We start from the raw sequence: 17,017 nt of genomic DNA, 5'->3' as shown, positions 1-17,017 counted from the left end.
AAGGTTTTAATTGTGGGAAATCAACTATGTCTGTTTCCACTTTTATGGCATAGTAGTATGCACTTGTATTTTTTGATTAGATGTTGTACAAGGAACTATTGCATACAGGATGTGCATACTGATCTCAGATGAATTTTTGGGATGCTCTCATTTCCCTTCAATTTTCATGCTTCTTTTCCTACAACTATTCTTTATACATGACCTTCTCATTGAATATAACATCTCTACTTCTGATTATTTTAAGATTTTCAAAATCCCATAAGTGATAACCATAGTCATCTACTCCATATCCAATGAAGGTACATTTTAGAGATTTAGCATCAAGCTTGGTTCTATTTTCTTTATCAACAAGGACAAAAGCTTCACAACCAAAAAAATTCAGAAATGAATAATTTACCTTTTTACTAGTCCATGCTTCCTCAAGAATACCACCATCCACAGGGGTTGAAGGTCCTCCATTTATCAAATAAACAATAATGTTTACAGCATCTTCCTAGAAATGAAGAGGTAGACAAGTATTCAATCTCATGCTCCTTGTACGTTCCATGATTGTCTTATTCATTCTTTCTAACACCCCATTTTCTTGTGGGGTTCCTAGAGTTGTCTTCTACCCTCAAATTCTATTAATAGAATAGTAATATTCAAAGGTTGTGCTGAAATAATCACCTCCATTAATAGATCTAAGACACTTCAACTTCTTTCATGTCTCATTCTCAACCAAAGCTTTCTATTTCTTAAATATTTCAAAAACATCATATTTCCATTTCAAGAAATACACCTATGTTTTCCTAGTTGAATCATCTATAAAAATAACATAATAGCAAGAGCCACCAAGAGATGATACCTGAGTTGGTCTCCATACATCTGAATGTACTAGCTCTAACTTCTCACTCTTCTTTTCTTTCCCAACTTTGAGAAATTAGACTCTTTTTTGTTTTCCATAAACACAATTTTCATAGAACTCTAAATCAATTTTTCAATCTTGGAAATAGATTTTTAGAGTCAAGGATTTTCATCCCTTTCTTATTTTTTAGTCTTGGAAATATATTTTTAGAGTGAAGGATTTTCATCCCTTTCTTACTCACATGCCCAATCCTATGGTGCCACATGTTTGAATCTACTCTTGCAAAATCTATAGTAGCTTTCCCTACATTAACATTATCAATAGCAACTAAGGTAGAATAAGTGTTACCACTATATTGATATGATGTGCCTACCTTTACACCTTTAGCTGCTATTAATGAACCTTTAGTGACCTTCAAGATATTTTCTAAAAACATGACTATGCATCCTTCACTATCCAGTTGTATAAATTTCTTCTTAAATTAGTGACATGCCTTACCTCCTGTGGTATTTAGTCATTTCCATTTAGCAACTTGATCTTTATTTTTCCTTTCCCAACAATATAGTGCTCAACGTCACCCAAATATACCTATCCAAAACCACCTTGAACATAATCTTGAAAAAAATTTCTATGGGGTATAGCATGGAATGAAGCCCCAAAATACATTACCCAAGAATCATTAACATTATCCAAACATAAGATTAAATCATCTTGTAAAGTATTACTTGAAATATTAGCTTCCTTACTATCATCTTCATTTTCATCTCCTTGTTCATTTTTCCACGAACACAATTATTTCTTTAGGTGACCAGGCTTTCCATAGTAGCAGCTATCTTTCTTTCCTTTAGATTGAGAATGCCCTTTCTTTGACTTCCCTTGTGACTTGTCATGTGAAGGCTCTTTTCCTTCTTCCTTTGTTCTTCCTCTTCTCTCCACATTTAAAGTGGAACCTAATGAGGTTGAAGTTTCACTTGTGATTTTCTATCACATTTACTCACTTAGGATAACACCAACAACTTCATCAAATTTCAAAGTATTTAAATTAGAGACAAAGTTACTTATAGCCATAACCAAGCTATTCTAGCTTTTTGACAAAGAACATAAGATTAAGAGATCCCTAACCTCTTCCATGAATTAAATTTGTATGGATGAAAACTAATTGGTAACTGTATTAAATTTGTTTAAATAATTCTCCATCGATCCCCCCTCACCCATTTACATATTAAACAAATGCTTCATAAGAAATAACTTATTTAAAGCTAAGGGTTTCTCGTATATTGTAGCCAATTTCTTGATCAACTCTACTATTGTCTTTGCCTTTGATATGCTGAATGTTAGAAATGATGCAAGGTACAATTGAATAGATCTCAATGCCTTCCTATCCAAGATCTCCCAATCTTCATTTATGATGGTTCCCTATTTCTTCGATTTTCCTTATAATGGCTTCCATAGATCCTTTTGATATAGGTAATCTTCCATCTGCATTTTCCATAACTGGAAATTCTAGCCATTGAATTTTTCAATCTTGAATCTTGATTCCTCCATTGCTCCCACTCAAATTTGAAAGTCTTTTCAATCTATAGCAAAACACCTTGCTCCAATACCAATTATTAGGGTTTAACAAATATGAAATAATATAAGGATAAATAGTTATATGTAGAAATAATAAAAGAAAACAAAAAGAACATAGATAACACATAGATTTAATGTGGTTCACCCAAAACCTGGGCTACATCCACCTACACAGCCTCAACCTTTCTATTATCTAGCAAAAACATTCACCAACCTTACAATGCATTATGCATCTCAGCCGCTTATAACAGTATTTTAGGGCAACCTATAAAATCCACCAATTTATGGTTTTTACAATGTTTTTAATTTTCAATTTCTAAAAAAGCACAAAAAAAATGGCATTGCGCACCGGTCGAAGGTTTAGGGCTACCACCCCTCACCTCTAGCAACTACTAGAGAAGGCACCATAGTATCAACCCCACTACAAACTAATACATTAGGCATCAATTTTTAATGGCTATTTGTTGCAATTATGATAGCAATGTGTTTCCACTGTGACAGTAATAGACGTCATTTTTTTTTTCATCACAAATTACAACATCTACCCTATGTCATTGCAATTATGACAAATATCCATCGCAATGCAACCACTTTATTGTGACACAAACCCTATCGCAATGCTTGTGGCTGATGTCACAATTGTGATAAGAAAATCTGGAAATTGCGACAGCACTTGGGTGTCACCACTACAGCAAGTCTGTCGCAATGCTTGTGGCTAACGTCGCAATTGTGACGAGAACTCTAGAAATTGCAATGGTAGTGGGCATCACCACTATAGCAACCCCGTCACAATGCTTGTGGCTAACGTCACAATTGCGACAGATATAAAGTTAAACAAAAAAAATTTAGAAAATGTAGACATGAAAATGGAAGAACCTGTATATAGTAGTTACTTAGTAAATTGGCTTGCTTCTTAATGTACTCCATCCTGGAAGTGTTGTTTGTTGTGATTATAGTATTACTACTACTTGACTGATGTTTTGGTTCCTTCTTCCTCTAGTGATTTCTCACTCTCATGGATGAGCTATAGTAACAATAATGGCCCCCAAACTATCTGCCTTGTTGTGGAGTCCTATCCTCTACCTATTGTTCCTATCATGAGCTTGCATGCACGTTGGTCTAGATAGTGAGTCTAGACACCAATACAAATTTAGACCTCTATTATGCTTGCCACTACTTTTCCTATTACCTCTATCGTTAACTCACTTTCAACACTCTCAACAGTTTTTCCTTGTACTCATTTCCTCCTTATGATCATTTAAAACATTCACTATCTCCTTAGATTTTCTTGAAACACATATCCTCCTGAATGCTTCCAATACATGGGTGTAATGCTTTCCTTACTACAATTCATCATAATGCATGATACTATTAAATTTTTGGCTTCTACATAGTTATAATAATCATCTTCCAATGTAGGCATTGTATTTTACGTACTTCTAAGAGCTAGCCTATTTGATTCTGAGTCCCAAATCTCTATACTTCTAAGAGCTAGCAATGGGGACATTACATCAATCAATCAGATTGATTGGTTCATTATAAGGATATTTTGAGTTAGAGAATGCAATTATAGAGCATGAAGGTAGACATAAGTGTAATGTCCCTTATTTTTAAATTAGCTTATAATTCAATTATCAAGTTAGATTTAGATGAAAGTATCACAAAAGATAGGCTTAGCTTCAATGAATTGATAGAATTGTTTATTCTCCATAAGCTTTATTTTCCATTCAATTCATTCTTTTCCACATTAATACTAACGTCGATTGATGTATTCACCTTTATTTCCTACACTTATGAATGACTACTTTATTCACTTATTCCAATATTCATCTATCCATTACAATGCATTAAATTGTTGATTACTTTACTTTACTTATTGCACCCTTATTTCCTTAAAATTATATGCAAATTCTCTTATTCCTTATTCCTTTTACAGCTCCCTTTTACATTCTATATTCTTTATACCTTAAGTTTTTAATATCTTAGGTCAATCATCAAAGCTACCAGGTCCTTAACTCCTACAAGATAGCCATGGATCTTGGTTCTTCATAGACATCATTCTTCCCTCTATTCATCTACTACTCATTACAAATATTTGCAAAAGGCTCATAACTATGAATGTTGGGATGTTTTAACCAATAAGTTTTTTCATCCGCAGTGAAACCTAGCTTGGGTGCAGTCAGAGATGCTAGTCTAACAATGTGAACCTACTTCCACCAGCTCTCCTCAGATAGCAATGACTATTCAGCCCCACCATTTGGGGTGGATGGCATGGTCTATTATGAAAGACCATCCCCCATACCATCATCAATCACCGATGCACCCACTATCTACCTTCTCATTTTCAACTGCTACAGTCCACCGAGCCTACAATCCAAACCTTGCATATAAAAAATGATTATGATTAGATATCTACAAAATATCCCTCGACTGAGCAAGCTTCATCAATGGATTTCTTTATCTTTTTGCCAATTAAAGTTCTAGTAGGGTGGACGGTGATAGAGTTTTGGAAGAGGGAAGAGGGTAGAGTGCTAGAAGAGGTAGCTAGTTAATAGACATCCCATAGCATTAGAATGTATTTACAAAGTAAAACAAAACAAAAAAATTGTTGGCTTCATTTAGATGACCTTTACAATTTTTGTAATTAGATTCTGGTTTTTGTCTAGGCATGATGGAAGTTATTTTTTCTTAAGCATGTGTCAATTTAAAATGTGACCCAAAAAAGCAATCTAGTTGCAGGTATCCAAAGTAATATGATATTTAATTCAACTGCAAAGTACAGTATTTCATCAAATCTTGTCTGCTATAGGGATAGGAAAAGAAGTTATAGGATTCTGGGGAGCCAGGAATGGCTACTAATTAGAGTGTACCCGCATGTTTGTGTGATGCAAATAACTTAATATTAACCTTGCCCTCTGGAGGCATCTCAAGAGCTAAGCCCATGTTTATGTCACTATGTGTCTTTAACAATTTGTCCCATACTATTTATCATTCAAATGGCTTGTAGTTTTACCAATTGGTAATTATCAGATAACATATGATTTTGTATCTTTGCTTTGGAAGTAAAATCTAGTGTGTGGCATTCTTTTTTATTTGGATAGCACAAAGTAGAAATAATAATAGTTATATATCATTCTAGAGGTTACCACACTTTATCTTCTCTACCAATGTCTACCAAGCTTCCTCTTAGAAATATCATTTTAAATACATAAAACATGGACTTGATGAGTTTATCTTTCATATATTTGTTTGCTTCATTATAATCAATAGTTAATAAAAGTTTAAGATGAATAAGACAATTGGTCAAAAATTAGTGGGGTATAGGCACACATTTAGACCATATAAAGATAACTTTGAACTAGGAATCTTGAATGGGACATTAAAATACTAAAATTTGCAACAACACTAAATACAAATAGAAAGCAAAGAAGCAGTTAGAAAGAGCAAAGCACAATATAGATATACATAAATACAAAACTATAATACTTAATAAACTCAAAGTCAACCTACTATTTTTAACATGATTTTAAACTGAGAAACATTAGCATTTAATAAAGTCTTATTGAAATAGGGGTTTGCAAGACAGCATAGTATAAATTCCTTAAAACAACATAATTACAAATGTTTTTAATATGTTTCTGCAATGCAAGCTCAAGATGGAAAGATTAAAACTAGATACCTTTATAGTTGCAACAAGCCCCAACTTGCACAGCACATTCCATATGGCAACATCAAGAAACTTTGAATGTTAAAAAATACAATTAAAAACACATAATCAATGCTAATCGTATCTCTTAGATTTCTATTTAATGGTAGAAATACTTGAAACATATCAAAATTTTCAAATATAATGCATGTTGAATAAGTACAATTGTTAGATACAGGACCTATTTCTAGATAGCATAATTTATATATCATTAGCTTGTGGTAGTTACATGAAAAGAACTATATTTGTTAATAGTAGTTACCTTGGAACCATTGAATTTATATAGCACCTTTGTACTCAAGGGAAGAGACCACATGTTAAGGATTGTTCCCTTATTCTAGCTTTTGTACAAGAGCATATATGAATAAATGAAACAAATGTGATATCATCTATGCGTCTAAGTTGTAGGTCATCTACTATTTAGTGACATTTTTGGGGGTTCTTTTCGAGGCATTTGGGTATATCATTGTAGACATATGTCTAAACAAGATTGTAAAGCTCATGTCCTAGGCAATTGTAATTATTTTCCTTCTCTGATACACTTCTCTGTTTTATCTCATAATACACTCTAAAAGATCCTAAACCATTTAATACTGGGAGTACAAAAGTTATTCCAATCAGGACATATAGAATGCATCTTGAGACTTTTATTCTACATTAGCATCATTCTCTATTCAAACTCATGTAGCTTTATATGTTGTTCAAAGAGCATTCCTATGGAGGAAGTGTCTACACTCATCAAACACCTGCTTTCCTAAACTTTTTGAATGATGAGATTTCATCTTTGGACCACAAACTGGACATGCAAATTTTCCCTTTGTTTGAAGACCTACAAGATAATGATATAATTGGATTATTAAATATGTTGATTTTTATAATTATAATTATCGTACAAAACTTGAATTCACTATAGCATACCACAAAAATGTGTTAGCCCTGGGGCATCATGTATTGTCCATGCAAGTATTGCAAGGAATTGAAATTGTCTTTGTCCTATTGGTCTAGACACATCATACATAGTGACACCATTCCATAACTCTGCCAACTCATCGATAAGAGGCTCAATATATACATTCATATCTTTTACTTGATATTTACCTACTTGAATGAACAATAACATTACATAATTATTGTGACCATTTTACTACAAGATTTGTAAGTACATGTAAATTAATAACTATCAAATGATAAGATACCTAGAATAATCATTGCCAACATAATGTGCTCCCTCTTTATTAACATCCATGGAGGAATGTTATTGTTGATAACAAAAATAGGCCACACCGAGTAAATAGATCTCATCTCTCCAAATGGATTGACACCGTCCGCTACCAATGAAATCCTGAGATTACAAGGTTCTTCTTTGAAGTGTTGCCACTTTTCCTCTATGTGCATAAATGTTGAACCATCTGCAGGGATTCGAATAATGTCATCTCAACTTGTATTGCATGCATGATAATCCATAAATTGAGCCAAGCTACTACACCTGAATAATCGTCGCATCCATGGAATAATGGGGATGTAACGAAGAACCTTCTGAGGCACCTTTTTTGTTAGTCAATCTATTTGATATCTACTCGTATGACATACAAGGCATTGTATTGAAAATTCATGTTCTTTATAATATATAATATGATCATTGGGACAAGCATGTATTGCTTCATACTCCATTCCAATATCTTTCATAACAGCAGATAATTCTTGATATGAGCAAGGTAGAATATTTGATGGTGGTAACAGAAACTCACCTATCAATCTACAACAAAAAATATAAGTTGTTAATATAAACAATATTAGTGGTACATTATTCACCCTTTGTTAACTATAAACACATATATGACATACCTTAACATACATGACATTGTTATGTTGGATAAACCATTCATAACCTTCAAGTTCAACAACAACAATACTGTAGAGAGAAGAGTTTTTTGGGAGTCTTTGTATAGGGCTCGTATGCCTTCTCAAGTAGAGGTACATCGAGGCTATCATCATCATCATGATCAGATATGCTTGGACTAAATGTGTCATGAATCAATGTATTTATACCATCATCTTCAATTGTGTTTTCTGGTGCATGATTGTCATCTTCCATGGGATCATTATCTTCACCTTGGATATTCGCACCTCCATGTTCCTCCACTTTGAAAACCATATTCTTTGGATTGTTGTGGTTCATATCATGTACTTCCCTAGGGAGATCAACCTATATAAAATTGATTACCATAAATAAACCATGATCATCAACTCATCATCAAGTGATTCCATATGTATATAAATTGTTAAAATGATATAATGAACAACTTACCAGTGGATGATAGTCATGCCCCCCTTCAATGTGACCATTCTCCCTATAATGTGTCTTAACTGTTTTGATTAGTAGTCTTCTACGGTTTAAGCCCTTACAAATTTTGTAAGGACAATAGCATTTTCCATCACCTTTTCTTTTCAAGTTAGACCACAATCTAGCGATTGTCTCCCTATTTTGTTCTTCACTTATATTATCTGACATGATCGTTCTTCGTAGGAAGAAAAATTGGGCTATGAAAACTTTGGTCTACAACTTTCACAAACTAAGCAAAACTGCGGAAAGTACACAAATCTTCTTAGACCTAGTTAAATGCATTAATATTTTTAAAATACTTTCTTTGACTTTATTCAAAGACATTTAACCCCATCACCTTTTATAACATTTAGTCAATTGCTCTAGGCAAATTTGTGGATAACATTATTTCTAAAACTTTGACCAACCACCTGAAGGTCTTATTTCAAGAGACCTTATAACATTAAGCCACTAAAAGAAATTTCAAAACATATAAGCTAAAATTCTAGTTAAAATATACATTAGATTAAAAATATACAATTTTCATACCTGAGTGCACGGCTATAACTTGTACAACGGCCTTCTTGCTTAGCTATAGAAGCTCTCTAGCAATCAAATTATACAAGCTACAATGCCTAACAGCAATTTTAAAACATATAAGCTACAAGGTAGGACATATTACATGACATGGCAAAAGGAACAAAATTTACAAGCTTTAGCAAGACATATTAAATGACATCATAGTGCTAGAGAGATCACAATTATATGAGTCAAACATAGTCATGAAAAAGGACATAAATTAGTTATTATATGCAATTAAAAGATATATAGTTAGATAGGGACATCCATAGGGCATATTGAAGAAATGAAATGGTTATATAGATTTCATATAGGATTTTGAAGATGATAGTGTTCTAAGGCAAAGAATCCATTCATATAACCATAATGAAATTAAATGTTTAAGCATGGACAATCATCAAATACCAAAACAGAGCAGCAATAAATCATTAGCAATAGTATTTGCTTGAAATTTTCTAAAGCCTTTTCAAAAAATCCATTTTTTACATATCATGCAATCATGGCATTCCATGATACCACATTTCTTAGATGAATTTGTTCAAAGAATCCATGTGCCTCATCTATATTTCCACATTTTGCATACATGTCGTGATTGGTTTTGGTTCTATGATGACTACTAAGGGGGATGTTGGTCTCAACATAAGAACTAGAGGTACCATAAAGAAAAATGATAAGTGTGGTGATAAAAAATGTCAAGACCATTAGGAATTTTAACAAAAGTTCTTCCAAGTGGAATTGGAAGCTAGTAGTACCATAATTCAAAATAAACGTGTAAAATAAATTGAGTCAAAAAAAGGAATAAAACAATATACTATATTCTTTTTACAAAAATCGGTAGTTTTTAAGAAATCAATTTGGAGGTTTTCAATTACCATGAATTGGATTGAGAAAGCCTAAACACCTATATCTTATGAGACTACATATAAAAGGTGTCAGGAATCTACCTCCAGTCAAACAAATTAGAGGTTCCTACAGGATCCTGGGAAAGTATGGAGAAATTTTTTACAAGTTGTTGTAACCACCTTATATAGGTATTTCTCCTATATTCAATATCTAAGATTTGACCATATTCAAATATTTTATGGATGAAGGTGTTAAACAAACATATTCAACTCTAAATGACAAAGACTAGGTGTCTGAATTACCATTGACAAAGGAAACATAGATTAAAGCTATTGTGGATACTAGAGAATCCAAAATGATAAGGCATAAGGTGTAATGGGAAAAAATAATTGATAATGGATCAAACTATAAAACTTGGAAGCCACATGGATGCTATAGGAAGAAATTAGGAAGAAATGTATTGATTTGGATCAATTTTTCTCTAAGAGGACTTTAGATTTCTTCTCTTCAGGAGTATCATGCAAGAACACCTCAAGCTTAGATTGAAGGCCAAAACTAATTAAGTTCCTAGCAGGGCATAATAAGTATAATAAATTACATTGATAATTTAGACCAATGATGTAATGGAAAACAATATTTTTAAGCCAAAGTTGGCATGGATTTATACTTTAGGACCAACTAGGCAACATTGTGCATAGTTGGTCAAAGAGAGTCGAATGTGATAAAAACCATATCATCATGTTTTTCATGATATTCAAGGTCATCATCACCATTTTATATTGTCTTGGGCCTTAGAGTGCATATGAATCTTCATATTGCAAAACTACGAAAATGTTACAATGTTGTCAATGATAACATTGAAAATATTATCTTTCTTCAATATTATATTGCAAAACTTTATCATAACATTGAAAATATTATGATGTTCTGCAACTTTCATTCTACAACTTTGCCACCCATTTTCTTTTTGAATTTTGAATTTTGAATGATGGAGGGGTCTAAACTTCCAGATCTGCCACCATGCCCAGACCTACAACTAGTGCTTGTGGTGTGTAGAGATGTAGACTAGTTGATTGGCAATGGGTCTATTGATGTAGATGGGTCGAGTAATTCCAAGTCATCTTTGGAGGAAGGATGGTCGAGAGTGGACATCCCTGAGCTGGGGGGAGGAAGTTCTGCTTGCCGTCAGCAGGGAGGTGCCCAAAAGTTGGATGTGGGTTCTCTGTCGAGATGGAAGAGTGTGCTCGTGGGTACCAAGATGTCCAGCCCCAACATAGATAATCCCATGGTAACTCATGGACAAGATGGTCCTATGATTTCACTCCCTAATAGTATGATGGATAATGTGACTTCTGGCCTTAAACTTTGTGTTGTAGGTAGATTTGTTGCTTTCTACCCTTCTATTGAGACGGTAAGGAAATGGGTGGACCATAAGTGGAAGGTCAAAGGAACTGTAAGTGTTTCTACCATGCCAAGTGGTATTTTTTGTTTTAGATTTACCATGGAAGAAGATCTCAATGTTGTTCTTTTAGGGACTTGGTATTTTGGGAAACACTGTCTAGCCCTGGCTAGATCGTATCTGAGCTTTGATGCTAGTTTGGAGCTAAAAAAACTTGCCCTAGTATGGGTAAGATTACCTAGCCTCCCTCTAGAATTTTGAGATGAAAGGATATTAAGATGGGTGAGGAACTCTATTGGTCATTTTGTTACTACTGACAAAGTGACAATGCAAAAATTGAGACTTGTCTATGCTAGATTCTGTGTGAATGTAGCGCTGAATAGAATACTACCTACTATGGTCACTTTAAAAAATAAATGGGGTGAGAGAGTTCAGCCCATAGAATATGAGAATGCAAGCTTGTTTTTCCAAAGATGTGGGAAATTTGGTCACCTTATCATGGATTGCAAAGCTAAAATGCAAAAAGATAAATAGAAGGAGAGCTCTCCAAGGATAGTTATGGAGACCATTGGAGAACCTTCAGTACTAATTAAGAAGACAGTAACGAAACCTTCTATGACCTTGCCCAATATGACCTCCACGCAAGATAACTATTTGAGTCCAAGGGGAAAGGATACTAAGGAAGATGAGAAGGCACCAGAGGAATACCCTTTCAAAAGAGATTTGGAGGATCTTCTTAGCTCACCTTTGGTGAGGACTTCGACGGAGGAGTGTCTGGAAGATGGAGAAATAGAAGGAACCAACACTCTACAAGATTTGACAACAATCTAGATTGGGGGGAGCAAGCTTGAAACCCCTTCTAAGGAGAAATGGGTAACCCCCTCTATTATGGGCTCCTCAACAACATGGGGGGGGGGACCATGAGCATAAGGAAGGTGACTTAAGGGAGTTAGTTTTCACCCCTGTGAGGATGGTCAAGGCCTCATAGGTAAAGATAACAGTGAGAGTAATGGCAAGCATTAATAATATGGATAAGAAGATGAGCCCCTCTTTGCCTCAGGAGAAGGATAATGGTGAATGGGAAGTGCAAAAGAAGAAGAGAAGGGGGGGGGAGAAAACTAGATATTGGAGTATGAGGAACAGTAGGAAGACCATCAAGCAGAGTTACCAGGACAAAGAAAACTACTAGAGATGTAGCCAGTGGTAAATAGCTTACACTGGAGATAGTAACAAAAGGTAAGAAATGAAACTCCTTTCATGGAATATAAGGGGATTGAATTATCCCCAGAAGTAGTATGCTCTTAAGCAATTAATATCTCAAGAAAAAATAGAGTGTGTGTTAATTCAAGAGACTATCTAGCTCAAATTTTGATAAAATTGCTAGCTATATTTGGCCAGGTGTGGGGTATTTACATAGGGATTCAAATGGAGCTTTGGGGGGAATTGCTACAATGTAGAGTCTAAACTCATTAAAGGGCTATGAGATCTAGAGGGGAAAAAACTTTTTAATTACTCATTTCCAATCGAATAGCCACAGTTGGAAACTAATTAATATCTATGCACCTGATAGCAGATTAGGGAGGAAGGAAATGTATAAAAATATGATAAGGATATCTAAAACCATATTGGAGGACCAATGGATGTATATGGGTGATTTCAATACTCTTCTTTACCATTTAGAGAAGAGGGGAGGCAACAGAGAATGTCAGTAGAGCTTGAAAGACCTAAGTGAAATTATGAGGAAGTTGTACTTCATGGATGTGGAGCTGAGGGGTAACCCATACACCTGGACTAATAATAGGAAAGGTGAGGATCTCATTCAGGTTAGGCTGGACAGATTATTACTGTCAGGGAATTGGAATAGCATGGGTAACTCCTACTTGGAGAATCTCAACAGAACGGTGTCTAACCACTCACCCATTTTATTTAATTGGGAGGATGGCTTTAAAGGGGGAAAGAAACCTTTCAGATATGAAATAATGTGGGAATCACATCTAGAATTCAAAGATAAGATTCAAGAGTGGTGGAATATAAGAATAGAAGGTACTACAATTTACAGACTTACCCAAAAATTTGATAACATTTGAAGAAATGTCAAAGCATGGGCTAAAAGTTCATTTGGAGACCTTTTTAAAAGTAAAGGAGAAGTAGCGAAAAAGCTAAAAAAAAATCCAAGGGGTTATTGTAGAAGGGAACAACTTGGAGGAGAATATTTAGGAAGAGGAGAAACTTAGAAGGAGGTGGAAAGAGATCCTCCAAAAGGAGGAAATTTTTTGGAAACAAAGATCTAGAATTCAATGGCTGAAGGAAGGGGACAAAAATGCTACTTTCTTTCACAGATCTTCTTCTAACCACAAAAGAAGAAACGCTATCTCAAAACTAAATGAAGAAGGGGGAAGGGTGTTGAAAGAGTAGGAGGAAATGGGGAAACTTGTGGTTGACCACTTTAGTAAGGTGCTTAAGAAAGATAACATCGTTGGGAACCAGGTGATCAGGAGAAGTCTAATTAATTCAATCCCAACGAGTTTAAGAGAAGAGGAAAATGATCTGATCCTTGGTAAGATCACGAAAGAGGAAGTGAAAAAGGCAGTGTTCTCAATGAAAGATTTCAAGGCCCCGGGCCCTGATGGGTTCCCACCTGTTTTCTTTCAGCATTTCTAGGAGGTGATCAAATCAGAGGTAATTTGCGTGACTAGGGATTTTTTCAGAACAAGTAAACTTCTATGGAGCATAAATAAGACCTTTATTGCCCTAGTTCCAAAAAATTCCAATCCTCTAAATTTGAATGATTTTAGAACTATAAGTCTATGTAATACTATCTATAAGGTCTTTGCCAAGGTTTTAGCGAAGAGATTAAAGCCTTTCCTAGAAAAAATTGTTGGTAGTCCTCAAAAGGGGTTTGTGCTAGGAAGGCAGATCCTTGATGTGGCTATTACAACCCATGAGGTTATCCATTTAATGGAAAAGAGAAGGAAACCAAGAATGGCATTCAAGTTGGACATTTCCAAAGCTTACGATAAGGTCAATTGGGACTTCCTTCAAGATGTACTATAAATAATTGGATTTAACATTAGGATAATAAACCTAATCATGTTGATGATGAGCTCAATGTAGTACTTTGTCCTACTAAATGGGTCCCCATGGGGTAACATAATGGTAGGAGAAGGCTTAAGATAGGGCGACTCACTCTCAACTTACCTGTTATCATGGTAGCAGAAGTCTTGGGAAGATCATTCTATAAATTAGTGGATTCGAGCTACATTAAAGGTGTTAAACCAGCCACTAATGCTGAAGCTAAGGTTATACAGAAATTTGTGGATGATACCTTCCTATTTGGGGAATCTTCAATCATAGAGGCTGAATCCTAGAAAATGATTTTACATAATTATGAAGAAAGCTTAGGGCAACGAGTGAACTACCATAAAAGAAAAATTTATTTCTTTAACACTGATTCTTCACTTCAAAGAAGGATTAGGAAAATCTTGGATTGCCCATCTTCTTGCCTCTTAGACACTTATTTAGGCCTCCCCCTCACTACTAAGGAGGTTTCTAATGAATTTTGGAATACAATAGAGGAGAGAATTCAAAAGAAGCTTGCAGGGTGGAAAGGGAAGATATTAAGCAATGCCAGAAAACTACAACTGATTGTTGCTGCTCTTCAGGGAATCCCTATTTATTTCTTATCCATATTCAAGATTAATCTAAATATGGCTGAGAAAATTGAGAGAATTCAAAGGAACTTCCTATGGTCAGGGACTGAAGAGAAAAATAAATTGAATCTAGTCAACTGGGAGGAGATGTGTAAACCAAAAGCTAAGGGGGGGCTTGGGATTAGAAGAATGAAAGACCTTAGTAAAGCTCTTCTCACAAAAATTGGATGGAGACTAGAAAAAGGAAACACAAGATGGGGAAATATAATGAAAGCTAAATATTTGTCTAACACCTCCTTTTGGTGGAACCTATATAATAATGACCTCACGAGAGGTTCAAAGATCTGGTAGAACATTGTTAGAAATAGAGGATTGCTAAGTGAAGGATTGACGTGGATTATGGGCAATGGCTTCAATATAAGGTTTTGGGAAGATAGGTGGATGGATGGGAAACCACTGGCCTTAAGTAAATATAGTGGTGTAATGGAACTCCTTAAGGAGGACATAGGGGTTAAAGTGGGAGACTACATTGATCAAGGGAGGAGATGGAAGAAGTTATATAAGGAGGACTATCTGCAGGAGATAGTTATTCTCATAGAGGAACTAGAAGAACTAATAAAGGAATAGAGAGTCCCATTATTGCCACAACAGTATATCATGGCTTGGGATTTAACTTCGAATGGGAACTTCACTCTCAAATCTACTTATACCTTAATGTTCAATAAGGAACTATGCCCAACTACATGGAGCAAGGTATGGATCAGTATCCTTATACCTAAGATTAATTTCTTTTGGTGGATGGTTCAACATGGAAAAAATTTTACAATTGATAATTTGAAAAAAAAGGGATTCTACATAACAAACCGTTGATCCCTTTGTGAACAAAAGGAAGAAAGTATTTACCACCTTTTCATTGAATGTCATTTTGTTGGGTGATGCGATGCGCTCCCCTGCCCATAGGTGGTTAATTATGTGGTGTTCCATGTTCACTAACAGTCATGGCTTTTGGTGCAATGGCAGATGGGCCCTACAATTGGTATCAGAGCCTGGTTTTGGCTTGGTCATGGGTTCAAATCTCCCTGGTGCCTTCCCGACCCACGTAAGCACCTAGTATGCGCGTCGAGGGGGAGATTGTTGGGTGATGCGATGCGCTCCCCTGCCCATAGGTGGTTAATTATGTGGTGTTCCATGTTCACTAACAGTCATGGCTTTTGGTGCAACGGTAAATGGGCCCAACACATTTTGCGGTTGACATTTGGACTAAGGTTTGGGAAAGATTGGGGGTGGCTTGGGTCATGAAAGATAACTTGGAATAGTTTGTGGATAATTGGGATTGCCCATTCCATCATCCAAGACTAATCCTTTTATGGAAGATTACCCCACCATATGTATGTTGGCACATATGGAAAGAAAGGAATAACATGATATTCAGGGAGGAAAAAAGGATGGTTGAAGTGGTTTTTGGAGTGTTGAACAAACTGTTAAAGGAAAATCTAAGGGTAGCTAAATACAAGATGCCAAAGCAGGAACCCAGAAGACTTGAAGGCATTGTGGCTGAGAATTGGGGTTATCAAGAGGATTTCTTCCTATTTGATAATTTCACTAGGAGGAGGAGACAACAAACAATATGGAGACCACCTACCATCACAAAGTATAAATTGAATTTTGATGGAGCTGCCAAAGGAGGACAAGGAGCTGCTGGAGGTGTGCTGAGAGACAGGAATGGTGATGTGCTATTGGTTTATGCAGGCCAGGTGGAGATTGGTAGCAATAATGTGGCAGAAGCTATGGCGTTATTATGGGGTCTTCAACTCGCTAGGGAAAGAAACATTTTAGAGTTAACTATAGAAGGGGACTCCAAACTAGTGATCGATTGGGTTAAGGGGGAGGCAAAATTGGGATGGAAGATTATAAATATCATCCAAGATATTAAAAATATACTAGAGGAAATCAAAATGGTCCACCTGCAGCATATCTACCAGGAGGGTAATCATGTGGCAGACATTGCATCTGCCATGGGATTTAACGTTAGGACAATCACATGCTGGGAAAATTTAGTGGATATCAATGAAAATATAAGGATGTTGATATCCAAGGAAAA

This window comes from Cupressus sempervirens, chromosome 5 (genome assembly GCF_028749045.1).
Source record: "Cupressus sempervirens isolate cs-2001-9-10 chromosome 5, ASM2874904v1, whole genome shotgun sequence".
In the NCBI taxonomy this organism is placed as follows: Eukaryota; Viridiplantae; Streptophyta; class Pinopsida; order Cupressales; family Cupressaceae; genus Cupressus; species Cupressus sempervirens.
Note: the sequence above shows the minus strand (reverse complement) of the source record.